The sequence below is a fragment of the Macaca fascicularis genome, chromosome 1 (genome assembly GCF_037993035.2).
Source record: "Macaca fascicularis isolate 582-1 chromosome 1, T2T-MFA8v1.1".
In the NCBI taxonomy this organism is placed as follows: Eukaryota; Metazoa; Chordata; class Mammalia; order Primates; family Cercopithecidae; genus Macaca; species Macaca fascicularis.
Window position 1 is genome coordinate 21,108,428 of NC_088375.1, and position 20,095 is coordinate 21,128,522.

Sequence of the window (20,095 nt, forward strand, 5' to 3'; positions counted from 1 at the left end):
TAACTTGCCTGGATTAAATTTGGGAAATCTGATTCTCTGGAATGTATGGTTGATAATGTCTTTGGGTTTTTTCTTGTTTTTATAGTTAAGCCTGGCTTACTAAGGTCACCATTGTGTCTGCATAGCTTAATGTTTAGCCAAAGATTGGTCAGAGCCAGTAAGGTGTCTAGTCTCTGCTGATGGATTTGTGTGTGAATTGGCATGGAAATAAAAATATGTTTGGTCTTGGCCCCTGGTTCCTGACACAGAGCTCCTAAACCCGTAAAATTTCCTGAGTGATAGAAGTGCCTTTGTTATCATAAGGAGCCCATTTTGATAATGACACCTGAGTGTATGCTAATCAGGTGACAGAGTGAGACTACCAAATAGCCTCAGAATAGGGCTGATTACCAGAGAGACAAGAAATTAGAGGGTTGAAACTTTCAACTCCACCCACTGACCTCCTGGGAAAAGAGAAGGGAGCTAGAGATTGAATCTATAAAACTCTTGAGCAATAAGACACAGAGAGCTTCTATGTTGGTGAATGCATTCATATGCCAAAAGGGTAGTAGACCCCAAGTTTAGGGAAAAGAAGCTCCTGTGCCAGGATCCCTTTCAGACCCTGTCCTGTGCACCTTTTCATCTGCTTATTCATTTGTATTATTTTTAATAAACTGGCAGGCAAATGTAAGTAGAGTGTTTTCCTGAGCTCTGTGAGCTGTTACAGCAAATTATTGAACCTGGGGATGGATGTGGGAACTCTCAACTTATAACTTGTTTGTCAGGACACCTGGCCTGAAACTTGCAACTGGCATTTGAATTGGGGGCACTCTTGTGGGACTGAGCCCTTTAAGTGAAGGATCTGAAGCTAGCTCCAGGTAGATAGTGTCCGAATTGAATTGAATTGTTGGATATCAAGTTGTTGTGAGAATAAGATAATTGAATTGGTTAGTGTTAAAAAACACCTCAGAGCTAGAGATGCATTCAAAGTTCAAGGTGGCCTGGTATGGTGGCTCACACTTGTAATCCCAACATTTTTGGAGGCCAAGGTGGAAGTATTGCTTGAGCCAAGGAGTTTAAGACCAGTCTAGGCAACATAGGGAAACTCCATCTCTACAACAAATAAAGAGTTAGCGGGGCATGGTAGTGCACACCTGTAGTCCCAGCTACTCAGGAGGCTGAGTTGGGAAGATCACTTGAGCCTGGGAGTTTGAGGCTGCAGTGAGCTGTGATCATGCCACTGCACTCCAGCTTGTGAGACAGAGCAAAACCCTGTCTCAAGTACAAAACCAAAAAAGTTTAGGCTGTTCTCAAGTCTTCTCTGGTTTTTATAAACCCCTAACTTTTCACACATCTCCTCTGTGTGCATGGCTCTGTCTTCTAGGGATGTATGGTAGGCTTGAGCCCATTCCAGTCCCTGCTACCCATGGCCTCCGATCAACCTACGACATGCAATAAATCTTCTTAGTGTCCCCATGTTTAGCTCATGTCCAAGATTTCACTGTTAAATGTCTGGCAAATCTGCTACTCCATCGCATGGTCCCCAAACAGGGCTATAACATCAGCCTAGTGAAGATGCTGGCTCATCCTGTTCACTCTTATGAATATGAGATTGTATGAGATCAACACTTTAAATAGTAAAGTCCAGATTAAGGGGGGACACCTTCTAGCAGTGGCAGCTAAGTTGTTGATTTTCACAGCCTGTCCTACTCTGGTTGAATTACTATGCCAACAAAGCTGATATAGTAATTTTCAAGAATAAATGTCAAGACTAAATGTTATTCAGTTTATTGGAAACTTGGGTTACTTCCAGAGAACTGAAATGGTTATTTTTTTACATTTCTTTTTAGCTTTATAATTGCTTTTTCAGGAGAGGATGTTAATCTTCTCACTACATCATGGCAGAAATAGGGCTAATTTGAATAAAGATTACTTTAAAGAAAATAGATGCTCAGGATATATAATAAGTAAGGGAGGGAGGAAGAAAGGAAGTAAGGAAAGAAATAAGTACAATTTTCAAACCATATGTATGGAAATTGTAAGGGCTGGTTCTGAGGGATAGAATTAGTTCAGGCCCTTCAGAGCCTCCAAATCCTCTAAATCAAGAATGGGTACACAGATGCCTAAATAGCTGGTAAAATAAGAGTCTACCTCCTGCATTATTATGTGGTACATTCTTTTTTGGAGTTTCACTCTTGTTGTCCAGGCTGGAGTGCAATGGCACAATCTTGGCTCACTGCAACCTCCACCTCCCAGGTTCAAGTGATTCTCTTACCTCAGCCTCCAGAGTAGCTGGGACTACAGGCATGTGCCACTATGCCTGGCTAATTTTGTATTTTTAGTAAAGACAGGGTTTCTCCATGTTGGTCATGCTGGTCTCAAACTCCCAACCTCAGGTGATCCACCTGCCTAGGCCTCCCAAAGTGCTGGGATTACAGGTGTGAGCCACCACACCTGGCTATGAGGCACATTTTTATCCATCTCAGCCATAAATAATTTCCTCCTTCCTGTAGGATTAAAAAAAATAATTACTGAGAGGATAAAGATACTCATGACAATACTTACTGGGTATAATACTCCCAGTTATGAGTTGTGCAGATAAATATATATTAAAAATTTTTTTTCATAATGATGTTTATGTTTGCATATCTAATTGCTATAAGTCTGTAACTAAAACCAAGATTATAGTAGCTCAACAAATAGAAGTTAAAGATAAGTCAATTTTGTAGCTTTGCTTTGACTTTTGTTTGTTGGTTTTTATATTACTTACACATTTTTAAAGGTTAATGAATGGCTGTCCATGTCCATTCCTGTCTGACCTAGAACATTTAAATTGGCTATCTTTTGACTCTAAGTCTCTTGGCCATAAGCATCCCAACAAGGGACAAGATGAACCTGAAGCCAGCAGCTATGCCACCCTGGCAATGCTATGGGACAAAATAAAAATGTGGTGGCCATTAATGTTGACTCTGGCAAATCTTGGCCAGAAGGGGAAGACTGTAAACCAAGAATAAAATTCCAGCTTTTTGAACCTACCCCTCCTCTCGGCCAAGGGCATTCCAAAATTAACCTAAGAAACTAGTACACACAGGTCATGACAGGAATTGGAGTCAGACATGCTTCATTATATCCTGCTCCCTTTTGGAATTCAGAAAAAGCTGACCAGGATTAACATCAACGAAGACCTTTAGTCTGATAAGAAACATTTACAATCTATTCTCTCTGAAGTCTGCTACCAGGAGGCTTCATCTGCATGATAAACTTTGGTCTCTTTGGTCTCCATAACTGCTTACCTTAATCCAGACATTCCTTTCTATTGATTCCAGGTCTTTAGATAATAACTTAACTCTTTCAACCAATTGCCAATCAGAAAATCTTTAAATCTATCTATGACCTGGAACCTCCTGCTTGGAATTGTCCCACCCTTCCAGATAAAACCAATGTACATTTTACATGTATTGACTGATGCATTATGTCTCTCTAAAACGCATAAAAGCAAGCAGTGCCCCAACCACCTTAGGCACATGTCAGGACCTCCTGAAGGCTGTGTCACAAGTGCATCCTTAACCTTGCCAAAATAAACTTTCTAAATTGATTGATACTTGTGTCAGATACTTTTTGGTTCACACAATGAATGACAACTAAACCCCTGGCTCATCCTTTAAAATGTAGGACATACAGAGGATTAAGGCCTTTTGTTTTGGGTTAAATGGGTGTTGCAGGGTGAAGAAAGCTAAGTGAAAATGCTACATAAACTGGATGATTTTTACAAATGGTAATGGTTCTTCTGCCAAGCCCATAACCACTGCACCTTCAATAAAGTCCAACTTAGTAAGTCTTGTGTCTCATTTGTTGTCTCTGGGTCTCTTCTTTGGCCTCTCTGACATGGTGCCATCCCTATTAGAATCAACAGGGGTCCAACATGAGAGGAACACAAATGGATAATTCAAAGAAATCAAGGAAACAATTCATGATCCAAATGAGAATTCAATGAAAAGATAGATATCACTAAAAAACCAATCAGAAATCCTGGAACTGAAAAATTCAATAAATGAAATTAAAAATATAATTGAGAGCTTCAACAATAGACTAGATCAAGCAATAGAAAGAATTTCTAAACTTGAAGAGAGGTCTTTTGAAATAACCCAGACAAAAAGAAAAAAACAAAAATAATAGAGAAAGCCTACATTCTGAAATTTTAAACATTTGCAAAAAAACATGCAAATGTTTAAAATTTCAGAAAAAGAGATGGAAAAGGACATAGAAAACCCATTTAATAAAATAATAGCAGAAAATTTTCTGAGTCTTGCAAAAAATATAGACATCCACATACAGGAAGCTTAAAAATTCCCAAATAGATTAAATCCAAAAAGGTCCTGTCTGAGGCACATTATAGTCAAAAGTCAAAGACAAAGATAAAATTCTAAAAACAGCAAGAGAAAAACATTAAGTTACATATAAGGGGATCTCTATCAAACTAACAGATTTCTCACCTTACAGGCTGTGAAAAGTGCTGAAAGAGAAAACTGCTGGAAAAAAATACTATACCCAACAAATCTATCCTTCAAAAATGGAGAAATACAATCTTTCTCAGACAAGTAAAAACCGAGAACATTCATCATTAGACTGGCCACGAAAAATGCTCAAGGAAGATCATTTTCAGGACCTGAAAATAAAAGAATGATCTCTATTATCATGAAAACACAAAAGTATTAACTCACTAGTAAAGCAGATACACAAATGAAAGGAGGGTAAAAAATCAAATGTTATCACTACCAAATCACAAAGACAAAAAATTAGAGAGTAAGAAAGGAATAAGAAATAAATCAATTAGACACAAGTTAATAAAGTGATAGGAGTAAGTCCTCACCTATCAATAACAACCTGGAATGTAAGTGGTTTAAATTCTCCAATTAAAAGATAGTCTGGCTAAGTGAATTAAAAAACAAAACTCAAATATATGCTGCCTACAAGAAACTCACTTCTCTTGTAAATATGCACATAGACTGAAAGTGAAGAAATAGAAAAAAACATGGCATGCAAATGTAAACCCAAAACACCCAGCAGTGGCCATACTTATACCAGATAAAATAAACTTCAGGTTAAAAGGGACAAAGAAGGTCACTATATAATAATAAAGGGAGTAATTCAGCAAGAGGCTATAACATTGTAAATACCTGCATCCAGAGATATAAAGCAAATATTATTAGAGCTAAAGACAGACCTAGACCCTAATACAACAATAATTGGGGACTTCAACAGCCCACTTTCAGCATTTGACAGATGATCTAGACAGAAGATCAACAAAGAAACATTAAAGTCTACTATAGACCAAATAAATTTAGTAGACATTTATAGAACTCTTCATCCAACAGTTGCAGAATACACATCTTTCTCATCATCACATGGAACATTCTACGGGAAAGACCATGTTAGGTCACCAAACAAATATTAACAAATATAAAAAACTGAAATAATATCAAATATCTTCTTGGATCACAATGGAATAAAACTAGAAGTCAATAAAAAGAGGAACTCTGGAAACTGTGCAAATAATAGAAACATAAAAAAAAATGCTCCTGAACAACAATTGAGTCAATTAAGAGATTAAAAAGAAAATTTAAAAAATGTATTGAAACAAATGAAAATAAAAGCACACATATCAAAACCTATGGGACATAGCAAAAGCAGTACTAAGAGGAAAGTTTATAGCACTAAACAACTACATCAAAAAAACTGAAAGATTTCAAATAAACAAGGCACCTCAAGAAATTAGAAAAGCAAGCAGGAGCCAACCCCAAAATTTGTAGAAGAAAAGAAATAGTAAGTTCAGAGCAGAGCTAAACAAAACAGGGACTTTAAAACACAACACAAATGATAAACAAAATGAAAATCTGGATTTTGATAAGATAAAGAAAATTGACAAACCATTAGCTTGACTGAGAAAGGAAAGAGAAGACACAAATAAAATCAGAAATGAAAAAGGAGGGATTATAACTTGATACCAGAGAAATACAAAGGATCATTAGAGAGTATTATGAAAAACCACACCAACAAATAAGAAAACCTAGAAAAAAAAATAGATAAATTCCTGGATACATATAACCTACCAAGAATGAGCCTGGTAGAAATAGAAATTCTGAACAGAACAATAATGAATAACAAGGTTGAATCAGTAATAAAAAATTTCCCTTCTCCCTGCAAAAGTCCAAGACTAGATGGCTTTACTGATGAATTCTACCAAACTTTTAAAGAAGAACTAATATCAATTCTTCTCAAATTATTCCCAAAAATTGAAAAGGAGAGAATTATTCCTAAATCATTTTAGGAGGCCAGCATTATCCTAATACCAAAACCAGACAGGCACAAAAAAAAAAAAAAAAAAAAAAGCCTACAAGCCAATATTCCTGAGGAACATAGCTGTAAAAATCCTCAATAAATTACTAGCAAACAAAACCCAATAACATCAAAAAAATAATACATCAGGACCAAGTGGAATATATCCCATGAATGCAAGGATGTTTCAATGTATGCAATTCAATAAATATGATAAATCACATCAACAGGATGAAGGCCAAAACCCACATAATCATCTTAATATATATATAAAAAAGCATTTCATAAAATTCAATACCTTTTCATGTTAAAAACTCTAAAAAATTAGCTATAGAAATCAAAAAGGGAATCTCATTAGTAATAGCTTTAAAAAATACCAAGAAATAGACTTAACTAAAGAGGTGAAAGATCTCTACAACAAAAACTGTGAAACACTGAGGAAATAAATTAAGAGCACAAAAAAAGTGAAAAAAAAATTTCCCATGATCATGGACTAGAAGAATCAACATTGTTAAGATGATCATACTACCAAAGCAATCTACAGATTCAGTGCAGTTCCTGCCCAAAGTAATCTAGAGAGTCAATGCATTCTTCACAAAAGTAAAAAAAAATCCTAAAATTTATATAGAACCAAAACAGAGCCTGAATAGCCAAAGCAATATTGAACAAAAAGAACAAAACTGGAGGCATCATACTATCTGACTTTAAAGTATACTACAAAACTGTGTTAGTACATTTGCATTAGTATAAAGAAATACCTAAAAATGGGTGATATAGTTTGGCTCTGCATCCTCACCCAAATCTAATCCTGTAGCTCGCATTCCGATGTGTTGTGGGAGGGAGCAGGTAGGAAATGATTGAATCATGGGGGCGGGTCTTTCCTGTGCTGTCCTTGGAATAGTGAATGGGTCTCATGAGATCCGATGGTTTGAAAAATGGGAGTTTCTCTGCACAAGCCTTCTCTTTGCCTGCTGTCATCCATGTAAGATGTGACTTACTCCTCCTTGCCTTCCGACATGATTGTGAGGCCTCCCCAGCCATGTGGAACTGTAAGTCCAATAAATCTCTTTCTTTTGTAAATTGCCCAGTCTCAGGTATGTCTTTATCAGCAGCATGAAAATGTACTAATACATTGGGTAATTTATAAAGAAAAAAAGGTTTATTTTGACTCATGGTTCTGCAGGCTGTACAGGAAGCATGGTGCTAGCATCTGCTTCTGGTGAGAACCTCAGGAAACTTACAAGCATGGTACAAGGCAAACAAGGAGCTGCATATCACATAGCAAGAGCAGGAGCAAGAGAAAAGAGGGGGCCAGCTAGGCTCCTTTAAACAACCTGCTGTCATGTAAACTAACAGCAAGAACTCACCCATCACAAAAGGGATGGCACTAAGCCATTCATGAGGAATCCATCCCCATGAGTCAACACCTCACACTAGATCCCACCTCCAACATTGGGGATCATGTTTCAACATGAGATTTGCAGGGGACACACATCCAAACCATATCAAGAACTATAGTAACCAAAAGATCATGGCATTAGTATAAAAAAAGATACACTGACTAATGGAACAGCATGGAGAACCCCTAAATAAATCCATGTTTGTAGAGTCACCTCATTTTGGACAAAGGTATCATTGACATACATTGGGAAAAGGACAGTGTCTTCAATAAATCATGCTGGGAAAGCTGGATATCCACATGTATAAGAATGAAACTAGACCCCTATTTCTAACCGTATACAAAAATCAACTCAGGGTGAATTAAAGAATTAAAGATAAGACCTGAAACTATAAAACTACCAGAAGAAAACAAAAGGAAAATGCTTTAGAATATTGTTGTAGGCAAAGATTTTATGGGTGAGACTTCAGAAGCACACACACACACACACACACACACACACACACACACACACACACAAATAGACATATAGGACTATATCACACTATAAAGCTCTGTACAGCAAAGAAAGCAATCTATGGCATGAAGAGACAACTTGTAGAATGGGAGAAAATATTTGCAAACTATTCATTTGACAAGAGATTATCAATATCCAGAATATACAAAAAACTGAACAGCAAACAAACAAACAAAAATCTGATTTTAAAATGGAAAAAGATCTGAATAAACATTTCTCAAAAGAAGACATATAAATGATCAACAAGTATATTTTAAAATGTTCAACATTACTAATCACCAGGAAATTCAAACCACAGTGAGATATCATCTCCCTCCAGGTAGGATAACTATCATCAAAAAACAAAAATATGCCAGATGTGGTGGCTCATGACTGTAATCCCAGCACTTTGGGAGGCTGAGGCAGGAGGATTGCTTGAAGCCAGAAGTTCAAGACAAGTAAAGGCTAAGTGAGATCCTGTCTCTACAAAAACATTTAAAAAAAATTAGCCTGGCATGTTTGCACTTGCCTGCAGTCTCAGCTACTCAGGAGTCCGAGGTGGGAAAATCACTTGAGCCCAAGAGTTCAAAGCTACAGTGAGTTATGATGGTGCCACTGCACTCTAGCCTGGGGTCAGAATGTGACACACCTGTCCCTAAATAAATAAACAGATAAATAAATAAAAATCGAACTATTATATTTTCCAAGAATCCTACTACTAGACTACTGGGTACATATCCAAAGGAAAGGTAATTAGTATATCAAAGAGATACCTGCACCCCCATGTTTATCGCAGCACAATTGACAATAGACAAGATATGGAACCAACCTAAATGACCATCTACAGATGAACTGATAAAGAAAATGTGGTATATATACATAACGGAATACTATTCAGCTATAAAAAATGAAATCCTGTCATTCATGGCAACATGGATGAGACTGGAGTACATTAAGTGAAATAAGCCAGGCAGAGAAAGACAAATGCCACGTTTTCACTCATATGTTGCAATTTAAAAAATGAGATAGAACTAGAGAATAGAATTGTGGTTATTAGAGCCTGGGAAGGATAACGGGGTGAAAGGAAACAGGGAGGTTGGTTAATGGCTACAAAGTTATAGCTAAATGGGAGGAATAAGTTTTAGTGTTCTGTAACGCTGTAGGGAGAATATTATTAACAATAATTTAGTGTATGTGTTAAAAATCCTAGAAGACAGGATTTTGAATGTTCACAACACAAAGAAATGATAAATATTCAAGGTGATAAATATACTAATTATCCTGATTTGATCATTACACATTGTAAACATGTATCAAAATACCACTCTATATCCCATGACTATGTACAATTATTTGTCACTTAAAATGGAATAATAATTATCTTTTTATATATGATCATGATAATAGTACAGATTCTGTGATGGGCAGCCTCTAAGATGTCTCCCCTATCATTACTGTATCCTGATTTCATACCTCCATGAAATTTCCACTCCGTGAGTGTATGTAGAATCCAATGACTTGCTTCTAAACAATAAGATATGGCAATGGTGATGGGATGTCACTCTCATAATTACATTACGTTATTTAAGACTTGATCTTCTAGCAGACTCACTCTAGAGACTCCTTGACTCTCCTAATTCATCTAGAGGCTTGATAAATTAAGCTGCCATGTTGTGAAAACTCAACATTGCAAGGAACTGAAAACAGCCTTTAGGAGCTGAGGGCAGCCTCCAGCTAAGAGGTAATAAGAAGCCAAAGCCTTATGTTCCATAACTGCAAGGAGATGAAACTCTGCCAATAACGAGTGTATTTGGAGGTATTCTTTTTCCAGGCAAGCTTTCAGATGAGAATGCAGCCTGGCCAACACCTTGAGTGCAGTCTTGAGACCCTAAACAGAAAATTCACTTAAGCCATATCCAGACTCCTGACCAACAGAAACTATGAGATCATAAACATGTGTTAGTTAAGTTACTAAGTTTATAGTCACTTGTTATGTAGCAATACAAAATTAATACAGATAGCATTCTGCAATGGGCTTAAAAAATGTCACAGTGTATTTTGGATCTTTTTCTTTATGATTAAATAGTAGCCTGAATCCCTGTTTTAAGAGAATCTGGCCTATAACTCTTTTGTTATTGCATAATAAGTGAAATCCTTGGCCCAACATTTCACTTACCAGTTTATTCGCCAACCGTGCCCATTAGATTTGTTAGCCCATCTCTTGTTATCATTCAGCAACCATATGCCTCATTCATAAAGTCCCTATTTGATTATTTTTCATAGTTATCTATTAATGCTCATGGCTACAGTGTCACTTACTCTAAGTCTTAAGATACTGTTCAATTACTTGTTTATTTAGATGTGCATTTTAAATGTTTGTTGTTTCAGTTTCACAGTGCAGACACTATTTAAATGTCTTTTTCTTCTTACTGTGAGCATATCTTTTCCATTGAGATTACCGGGATATAAAATTCATGAATGCATATAACATTCTTAAGTCTTGGTTTCTTTCTCTCAGATCCTTTATGGACTGCTACTATGTTCTCATAGTGAATAGAGCTTTAGAGAATCCTGGGGCCAACCCTATTTTTTTGCTTTGTAGGTAACTTTTGTTTCTACTTTGCAGGCAATCTATGTCTTCTGGATGGGCAAGACATCATGTATCTCCAAGAGAATCTGTCCTCCCTCTTTCCTTTACTCTTACCCTCTCCAGCTCCCTCTCTTTGTCCCTCCCTCTCTTCTCCCCTCCCTCCCCCTCTTCCCCTCCCTGTTTCATTATTTCTTTCAAGTTCAAGTTATTTCACTAGGATATGTCCCATGGTAACAATATTAGTCAGTTTTTATGCTGCTGATAAAGACATACCCAAGACTGGGTAATTTACAAAGAAAAAGAGGTTTAATGGACTCACAGTTCCACATGCCTGAGGAGGCCTCACAGTCATGGTAGCAGGCAAGAAAGAATGAGAGCCAAGTGAAAGGGGAAACCCCTTATAAAACCACCAGAGCTCATGAGACGTATTCACTACCATAAGAACAGTATGGAGGAAACCGCCCTCGTAATTCAATCATCTCCCACTGGGTCCCTCCCACAACATGTGGGAATTATGAGAATTACAATTCAAGATGAGATTTGGGTGGGGTCACCACCAAACCATATCAGCAAATTATTCTGTATTAACTTTTCCTTGGACAAGTTGCCAAGGACAATCCCCTTTAAAGTACTGACATGGGCTGGGCACAGTGGCTCGTGCCTGTAATCCCAGCACTTTGGGAGGCCAAGACAGGTGGACCACTAGAGGTCAGGAATTCGAAACCAGCCTGGCCAACACGGTGAAACCCTATCTCTACTAAAAATACAAAAATTAGCTGGGTGTGGTAGCAGGCACCTGTAATGCCACCTACTCAGGAGGCTGAGGCATTGTTTGAACCCTGGAGGCGGAGGCTGCAGTTAGCGGAGATCGCACCATTGCACTCCAGTCTGGGCGACAGAGCAAGACTGTGTCTCAAAACCAAAACAAAAACCAACAACAACAAAATACATACATACATACATATATATATATATATATATATATATGGTTTAGCTCTGTGTCCCCACACAAATCTCATGTCGAATTTCAATTTCCAGTGTTGGAGGAGGGGCATGGTGAGAGGTGACTGAATCATGGGGGCAAACTTCACCCTTGCTGTTCTCTTGATAGAGTTCTCAAGGAATCTGGTTGTTTGAAAGTTTGTAGCACCTTCTCCTTCTCAGGCCATGTGAAGACCGTGCCTGCTTCCCATTTGCCTTTGCTATGGGTAAGTTTCCCGAGGCCTCCCAGAAGAGGAATCCTGTACAGCCCACAGAACCATGAGCCAATTAGATCTCTTTTCTTAATAAATTACCCAGCCTCAGGTATGTCTTTATAGCAGTGTGAGAACAGACTCATACAAGTATTTATGCACACACACATGCATGCGCGCGCACGCACACACACATACACACACACACACTCCACTCTCTCTCTCTCTCTCTATATATATATATATACAGTCAGCCCTCCATATCCACGCGTTCTGCATCTGGAGATTCAACCAACCATGGATCAAAAATATTTGGAAAAAACAAAAACCCAATAAAACAATGACAAAATAATGCAAATAAAAAACCAGTACAATAATTATTTAGACAGCATTTACATTGTATTAGATGTTATAAGTAATCTAGAGGTGATTTAAAATATATAAGAAGATGTGCATAGGTTATGTGTAAATACTGCCATTTTACATAAGGGACTTGAGCATTAGTAGATTTTAGTATCCACAGGGAGTGGGGAGTAGGGAGAGTCCTGGAATCAATCTCCCACAGATACTGAGGATGATCACACACATATATGTAAATATCATTTAATTACATAGGTAAATTAATTTATGCACATATAATATACAGTATACATGTATATGTAAAGTCTCTCATTATTTTTTCCTGTTTTATCTTTTTATTATTTATATTTGATGTCATTTGTCTATTTTATAAAATGATTATCTCCCTAATCTCATTTTCCTTTTACTGTTTCTTGTTTTGTTTTATAGTATTTTATCAAGCATACTCTTTTTATCAATTATCATATTTTCAAAAATAATTTGGATACTTTTTGATGCTTCTTACTTTCCTTTTTGGTAATGTTTTACCTTTATCTTCCATTTTTTCTGTAATCTCTGCCAGCTCAATACTCATTGTTTTTAATTTCTTATTTTTAGTTCATATTTGCAGTACCATATGCAAATTCTTTGGTACATTTAGAAAAAAATTTTTTTTTAAGTTTTTGTTCCTTTGAGAGGGGATAATGTTATTCTATCCTTTACTTTCATTCCTTTCTTCATAGTAATTATACATATTCCCTGTGCTGTTTATAGCTTATCTTTGAACAGGAAATGCATTTTGTGAAAGCAAAGTGTGTGAAGTGGGGTCAATCTGGGGAAGATAAAAGCTTAAATGTAGGTACTATTTCAAAACACTTTTTCACAAGATCTTCATTGTTCCTCTGCTCTCGGATCATATCTCTCAGTTTTCATTTATTTCCTGTGCAATAAGTAAAAAATTAGTAATATTGTTCATACTGAAACTATGTATTCCAAAGTTTTCCTATGGATAAATTTTCTGATTTTTGGTCAACAACTGCAAAATTGTTTGTGTTTCCCTTCTTACCTTTACTCTGCCTCAACACTAGACAGTTTCTCTTTGTAGAATGCTAGGACAAAGAAAATAGCAGAACAGTTCCCCTTTGAGCCTTATTCTCCTTATAGCCTTTATCTGGACACTGGGCTTTATAGACATACTCCCAGGACTTCACCTATTCCCCTACCCCTGCTACTCATGCTCCTTCACGCATTCACACTCCTGGCTCTCACTGGTTCATTAAAGAATCACCATGAGCTTTCAGGACCATGCCATTCATTTCCTAAGTAAATTTATACACTGGCAGATGTCTGAAATAATCATTACCCACTCTCAGCCTGTGCAATGGACTTGCTTGGCCCATGCCATTTGATTGTATGTTGCAACTGGTGGCTAAAAGCATGAAGTTTCTGAGATAAACTTATTAGTCCTTTTGGGCCAAAGGTCCACCTGCCAAATTTCTTCCATATGCTTTCTGAATGGGTAAGACATTATGTTTGTCTTTAATATGACTCCTCCAATACTACCTAAATTAACAGAATATTCATTCAACCTATTTACATCTTTACGTAATTCTGCTGGTGGTGTCCTATTTGGGCAGCCACTTTCCATGAACTTTATTACATTTCACCACAGCTTTCTCATTAATTTGTCCTAATGTTCCAGCATTGAGTGGATTGCCTTTATATTTTAAGGTTTCCTCACAGACTTTTCTTCAGTTATGCCACAATTTAGTTGTAATTTGCACTGCATTCCCTGAAGGGAGGCCTTTAGTCTGTCATTGTAACTTGGAAGTCCCAAAAGTGATTTTTAATATTTCTAATAATCTTGATAGTTGAACATATTGTAAAACATACAGCCAGAAAACATATTAATTTTTTTCTAGAAATTAAATTTAAAAGCACACTACAGTTTTTATAAGGTCTTTCTTGACCTTGGTACTTTTCACTTTTTTTTTTTTTCAGGTAATGGATACTGTAGAACCTACAAATTTAGATCCAAAAAAGCACTGAACACAAAGCTCTGAAGTTACATTCAATAATTCTCTATTGTATTTAAACAAAAAGACATAATAATCTGCAAATGGACTTCAGGTAGTTGGCAGAGAGTAGAGAGGAAAGAGCTTAAGATAAAGTTTTGACAATGTGGTACACTGGAAAGAGCTCTGGATTGGGAGTCACTGCCAGTCATCTATTGTTCCACTGTGCAACGTGATGTGCAGCACATGGTTCTGCAAAGATTACCAAACATGCCCCTATGATCAAATCCAACTATGATTTTCAAAATCTTTTTGAATCTCCCTGAAGCATTTGATGTTAACCACTCACTTCTTGAAATTGAATTCTCTCTTCAGCATATATACAAATGCTCGATTGATTCTTTTTTTCCTCTCTGATCATTTCTCAGTAAGTATGTGTTTGTGTGCGTTTTGCAGGCTTTTAGCAGGGCCAATAGGCTTCATTATTTATATAATCTTTTAGTGATCTCATTCACTCTCATCATTTCAACTAAGTTGCTGACTCCCACATATATCGCCCTAGTCTGACTCTATCATGAACTTTAGCCTCACATGTCCTTCCGCACATATCAACTTGGATGCCACACAGGCACCTCAAACTCACTGTGTTCAAATGAAATTTATTGTTTTATTACAAATGCAAATCTATTTTGCTCCAATACTTAGGCAACACCATCTATACAGCCACTCAATTAGAAATCTAAAAGTAATAACAGACTCCTCAACTCTGACAATTCTCATCTTTCTTGAATCTTCCCCTCCTTGGCATTTTTATGTTAGCATATTCCAGTATGACCACTGTTCTAGATCATGGCCTCATCACCTCTTTCCTGGGCTACTCTAGTTACTTCCTAAGCAGTCGCTTTTTCTCCATATTGCAACCAGAATATCAAATAAATTCACATTTATATTCTCAGTTTTGAAATCCTTTGAATGTCATATATTACTGTTCTATAGAATAAAACCCAAGTGCCTGTCAATGTTGCCCTATAAGACTTAGTTCCTACCTAGCAAAGCTCTTGCCACTTCCTGCCTCCACCCTTTTCTGCTTGTTTGTTCATATATACACAATACCGCTACACCTTTGCTCCTGCAGTTATCTTTCTCTGGAATGCCTTTCCTACCCTTCTTGGTGTGTCCAACTCATGTGCCATCTCCTCCAGAAAGGCTTTTCAGAAACAGCAAATCAGATACTTTGTATACTCTTATCATCGTACTATAATACCATACTAAGTTTTCAAATCTAGAGAACACATGTAAGGAATAGTTCTCTAATGAGACAGTAAGATCAAAGGTAGGATTCACCTTTTTAAATATATTTGTTCCCTGAATTTCTAAGAACCTGTCACATAGTAAGTGCTCAATATATTTCTGTTCCATTAAACTGAATTGTGATATTGACCATGACCCAAACTAATCTGACTTTGAAAAAGTCAATCTTTCGGAATCTTATATTTTATAGTTAAAATGCTATGTTTGGGTTAATTTATCTTTTAGGTCCCTTCCTGATATAAAATTCTGATTATATAATTTCATTATCTTCTAGCTCAGTGCAAATATAAGCCATTTCACATTGATACAGGAGCTAGAAATTATTTAGGCAGATACTGAGGGTAAGAGAGTCCTCGGTAAGGTTTCCATTTTATAAAAAGCAGCCCCCAAATTATTTCTTTTCCAGCAAAAAGCAGCCTGAGAAATCAAGCTGCAAGCATAGGTAAGCAAGCTAAAAGCTTGCATAGGTAAATGCTGGCAGCTATGCCAATAGAAAAGGGATACCTGGAAGCCAGGTATATTCAGCATGGAGGTCCCCTCTTCCCTTTTCTTTGTTGCCACATGTGCAGTAAAAAAAAAGCAGGCAACATGAGACCCCCATCTTCACAATAAAAGATTAGGGTGGGATGGCCAGCTTCTTTGTACGCTATGCAGACAGCACACCAGGTCTGACCAATCTCTCATGCCCTATGTAAATCAGACACCAGCTCCTCAAGCTTCTCAATAAAACCCCATGCATTTCACCACAGAAGAGCAAGACACAGCTGGGAGCCCCTCTCTCTCTGCAGGAGAGAGAGCTTTTCTCATTTCTTTTGCCTATTAATCCTCCGCTCTTAAACTCACTCCTTGTTTGTGTCCACGTCCTCGATATCCTTGGTGTGAGGCAACAAACCTTGGGTATTACCCCACACAAATGACAACTCTTCAATATTTAATCTTACAAACAATATTTGACCATTATTGCTTTCTGTATAATTCTCGCCAAAACTATTGCATAACATTTCTTCATTGTTTACTAAGTCATCTCAGTGTGTTTATAGAGAAGTTTCTTTAGAATAATCCAATTATGCCTTTATTTGTTGCCAGCAGGGGTTTATTCTCTCAAAATAAACCCCACATTAATATCACATTTTCTCTCTCATGGCAAGCAGTCCATATTTAGCTATCTTATCCAGAAGACACCTGCAGCTCATAAAAAAAAAAAAAAGATGAATATTTCAAAGATCTCACACTTTAGGGCTTCCATAGTTAGAAGAAAAAAGACTGGATTTCAAATATCAGAAAACGTGCTTCTCTTGATTCCTCTTTCATATCTTCACTAAATAGAGGATACATTTGATATTATATGAGATCAACCAATCTAAAGTATTTTATTTATAACACAATCCTAAACTTGGTGGTTATAATAAGAAATATTATTTGAAGTAAATTCCTTGGATTTAGCATTAGAGAGAAAAAGGCCAACATTATTTGTAAATGCCAACCACAGGAGTTTAATAATTTAAAATAACAGAACAGTTCAGTCAAACTGTTCTCCTACTACATAGACTTCACTGGTTTAATTAACTGAATCAAAAGATTTTGTTTATATCATGTGAATTCCCAGTACTGCAGACAGTTTCATCATTTCAGGGCATCCATTCTGAGAAAGATAAATAAGCCCACTTATAAAAACAAAACCAAAAAAAGGTTCTCTGTAGAATCATAAAATCTCTATGCTACTTTATGTCAAATCTCTAATGAAGTTTCCTTATTTTATTTAATGTGTTGTGAATTTTTGCCTTTGCAAAATTTATAAGTGAGAAAATTATGGCCGAGGGGGATCTAATCTAGCCAACCCCCATCATGCCTTTACCCTTCAAGCTGCCCTTAGTATTTCGGGTCTATGGCAAGCTAACTTTGGGAGACATTTAGTTTACAGTTTAAGTGGTAATAGTACTTACCCCAAACTCAACCACCTTTGTGAAGTTAATGACAGACCACCAGGCTAGGAAGATAGAGGAGCCAGAATTCTGCTAATGCGTAGATATAAATGATAGCCAGCCATGATTCTAGAGGTCACAAGATATGCAACTTCCCCAATTACTTCGGCAGGTAAGATCACTATTGCATAACCTAAGGTTGGTCTTTTGAGATAGCACTGCAGGTTTTTTGCATGTCTGACAACCGATAGCTCCATCTGGATGCACCAACAACTCCTGTGGCCCCACCCAGAAGTGGCTCAGTGAAAGAGGCCAGCTTAGACTCCCTATGATTTCATCTCTGACCCAACCAATCAGCACTCCCCATAGCCTAGCCACTTGCTCACCAAACTGTCTTTGAAAAACTCTCCAAGTCTTTGAGGAGACTGATTTGAGTAATAACTCCATTTCCTGAGTGGTGTGGCCAGCCTTGTGTTAATTAAATTTTTCTTCACTGCAATGACATGGTCTCTGTGGCAATTGATTTTGTTTGTGCAGTGGGTAGGAAGAACCTGTTGGGATAAAAGGCATGGATGTGCCAATATAATTACTTTTCAAGCCCAAATAGAAATGATTTTTTTTTTAAATTTTCAACTTTTAAGTTCAGGGGTACATATGACGGATGTGCAACCTTGTTACATAGGTAAACATGTGCCATGGTGGTTTGCTGCACAGATCATCCCATCACCCAGGTATTAAGCTGAGCATCCATTAGCTATTCTACCTTATCTTCTCTCTCTTCTACCCCCCACCCTCTGTCAGGCCCCAGTGTGTATTGTTCTTCAACATATATCCATTTGTTCTCATCATTTAGCTCCCATTTATAAGTGAGAACATACAGTATTTGGTTTTCTGTTCCTGCATTAGTTTGCTAAGGATAATGGCCTCCAACTCCATCCACGTCCTTGCAAAAGACATGATCTCATTCCTTTTCATGGCTGCATAGTATTCCATGGTGTATATGTACCACATTTTCTTTATCCAGTCTATCATTGATGGGCATTTAGGTTGATCCCATGTTTTTGCTATTGTGAATAGTGATGCATTGAACACACACATGCATGCGTCTTTATAATAGAATGATTTATATTCCTTTGGGTATATACCAGTAATGGGATTGCTGGGTCAAGTGGTATTTATGCCTCTAAGTCTTTAAAAAGTCACCACACTGTTTTCTACAATGGCTGAACTAATTTACATTCTCAACAACAATGTAAAAGCATTCGTTTTTCTCCACAACCTCACCAGCATCTGTTGCTTTTTGACTTTTTAGTCATAGCCATTCTGACTGGTGTGAAATGGTATCTCATTGTGCTTTTGATTGGCATTTCTCTAATGATCATGGTGTTGAGCTTTTCTTCATATGTTTGTCAGCTACATGTATGTCTTCTTTTGAGATGTTTTGTCATGTCCTTTGCCTACTTTTTAATGGGGTTTTTTGGTTTTCTGGTAACTTCGTTTAAGTTCCTTATGGTTGCTGGGTATTAGACCTTTGTCAAATGGATAGTTTGCAAAAATTTTCTCCCATTATGTAGGTTGTCTGTTTACTCTGTTGATAGCTTCCTTTGCTGTGCAGAAGCTCTGTAGTTTAATTAGATACCATTTGTCAATTTTTGCTTTGTTGTAATTGCTTTTGGTGTCTTCATCAAGAAATCTTTGCCAATGTCTATGTCCTGAATGGTATTGCCTGGGTTGTCTTCTATGGTTTTTATAGTTTGGAGTTTTACATTTAAGTCTTTAATCCATCTTGAGTTGAGTTTTGTATATGGTGTAAGCAAAGTGTATTTGTTCATTTTCACACTGCTATAAAGTACTACCTAAGACTGGGTAATTTATAAATAAAAGAGGCTTAATTGACTCACAGTTCCACATGACTGGGAAGTCCTCAGGAAACTTACAATCATGCCAGAAGGTGAAGGAGAAGCAAGGCACATCTGACACGGTGGCAGGAGAGAGAGCAAGGGGAGGAACTGCCATACTTTTAAACCATCAGATCTTGTGAGAACTCACTATCATGAGAACAGCATAAGGGAAACTGTCCCCATGATCCAATAACCTCCCACCAGGTTCCTTCCTTGACACCTAGGGATTACAATTTGAATTACAATTCGAGATGAGATTTGGGTGGGAACACAGAGCCAAACCATGTCATTCTGCCCCGGTCCCTCCCAAATCTCATGTCCTTTTCACATTTCAAAACACAATTATGCCTTCCCAACAGTCCGCCAAAGTGTTAACTCATTCTAGCATTAACCCAAAAGTATAAGTCCAAAGTCTCATCAAGATAAGGCAAGTCCCTTCCACCTAACAAGTCTGTAAAATCAAAAACAAATTAGGTACTTCCAAGATACAATGGTGGTACAGACATTGGGTAAATGTTTCTGTTCCAAATGGGCAAAATTGGCCAAAACAAAGGGGTCACAGGCACTTTGTTTTCAAGTCTGAAACCTGGCAGGGCACTCATTAAAGCTTAAAG

General features: G+C 37.2%; 1 protein-coding gene across 1 annotated transcript in view; it reads right to left on the reverse strand.

Annotated features, from left to right (window-relative positions):
• Positions 1–2,594: 2,594 nt before the first annotated feature.
• LOC135972020 (uncharacterized) overlaps positions 2,595–20,095 on the reverse strand; it is a 54,616-nt gene continuing 37,115 nt past the window's right edge. The window contains exon 3 of the mRNA XM_074000558.1: positions 2,595–4,645. The gene's annotated coding sequence lies outside the window, so the exon portion shown is untranslated. The remainder of the gene's footprint in view (positions 4,646–20,095) is intronic.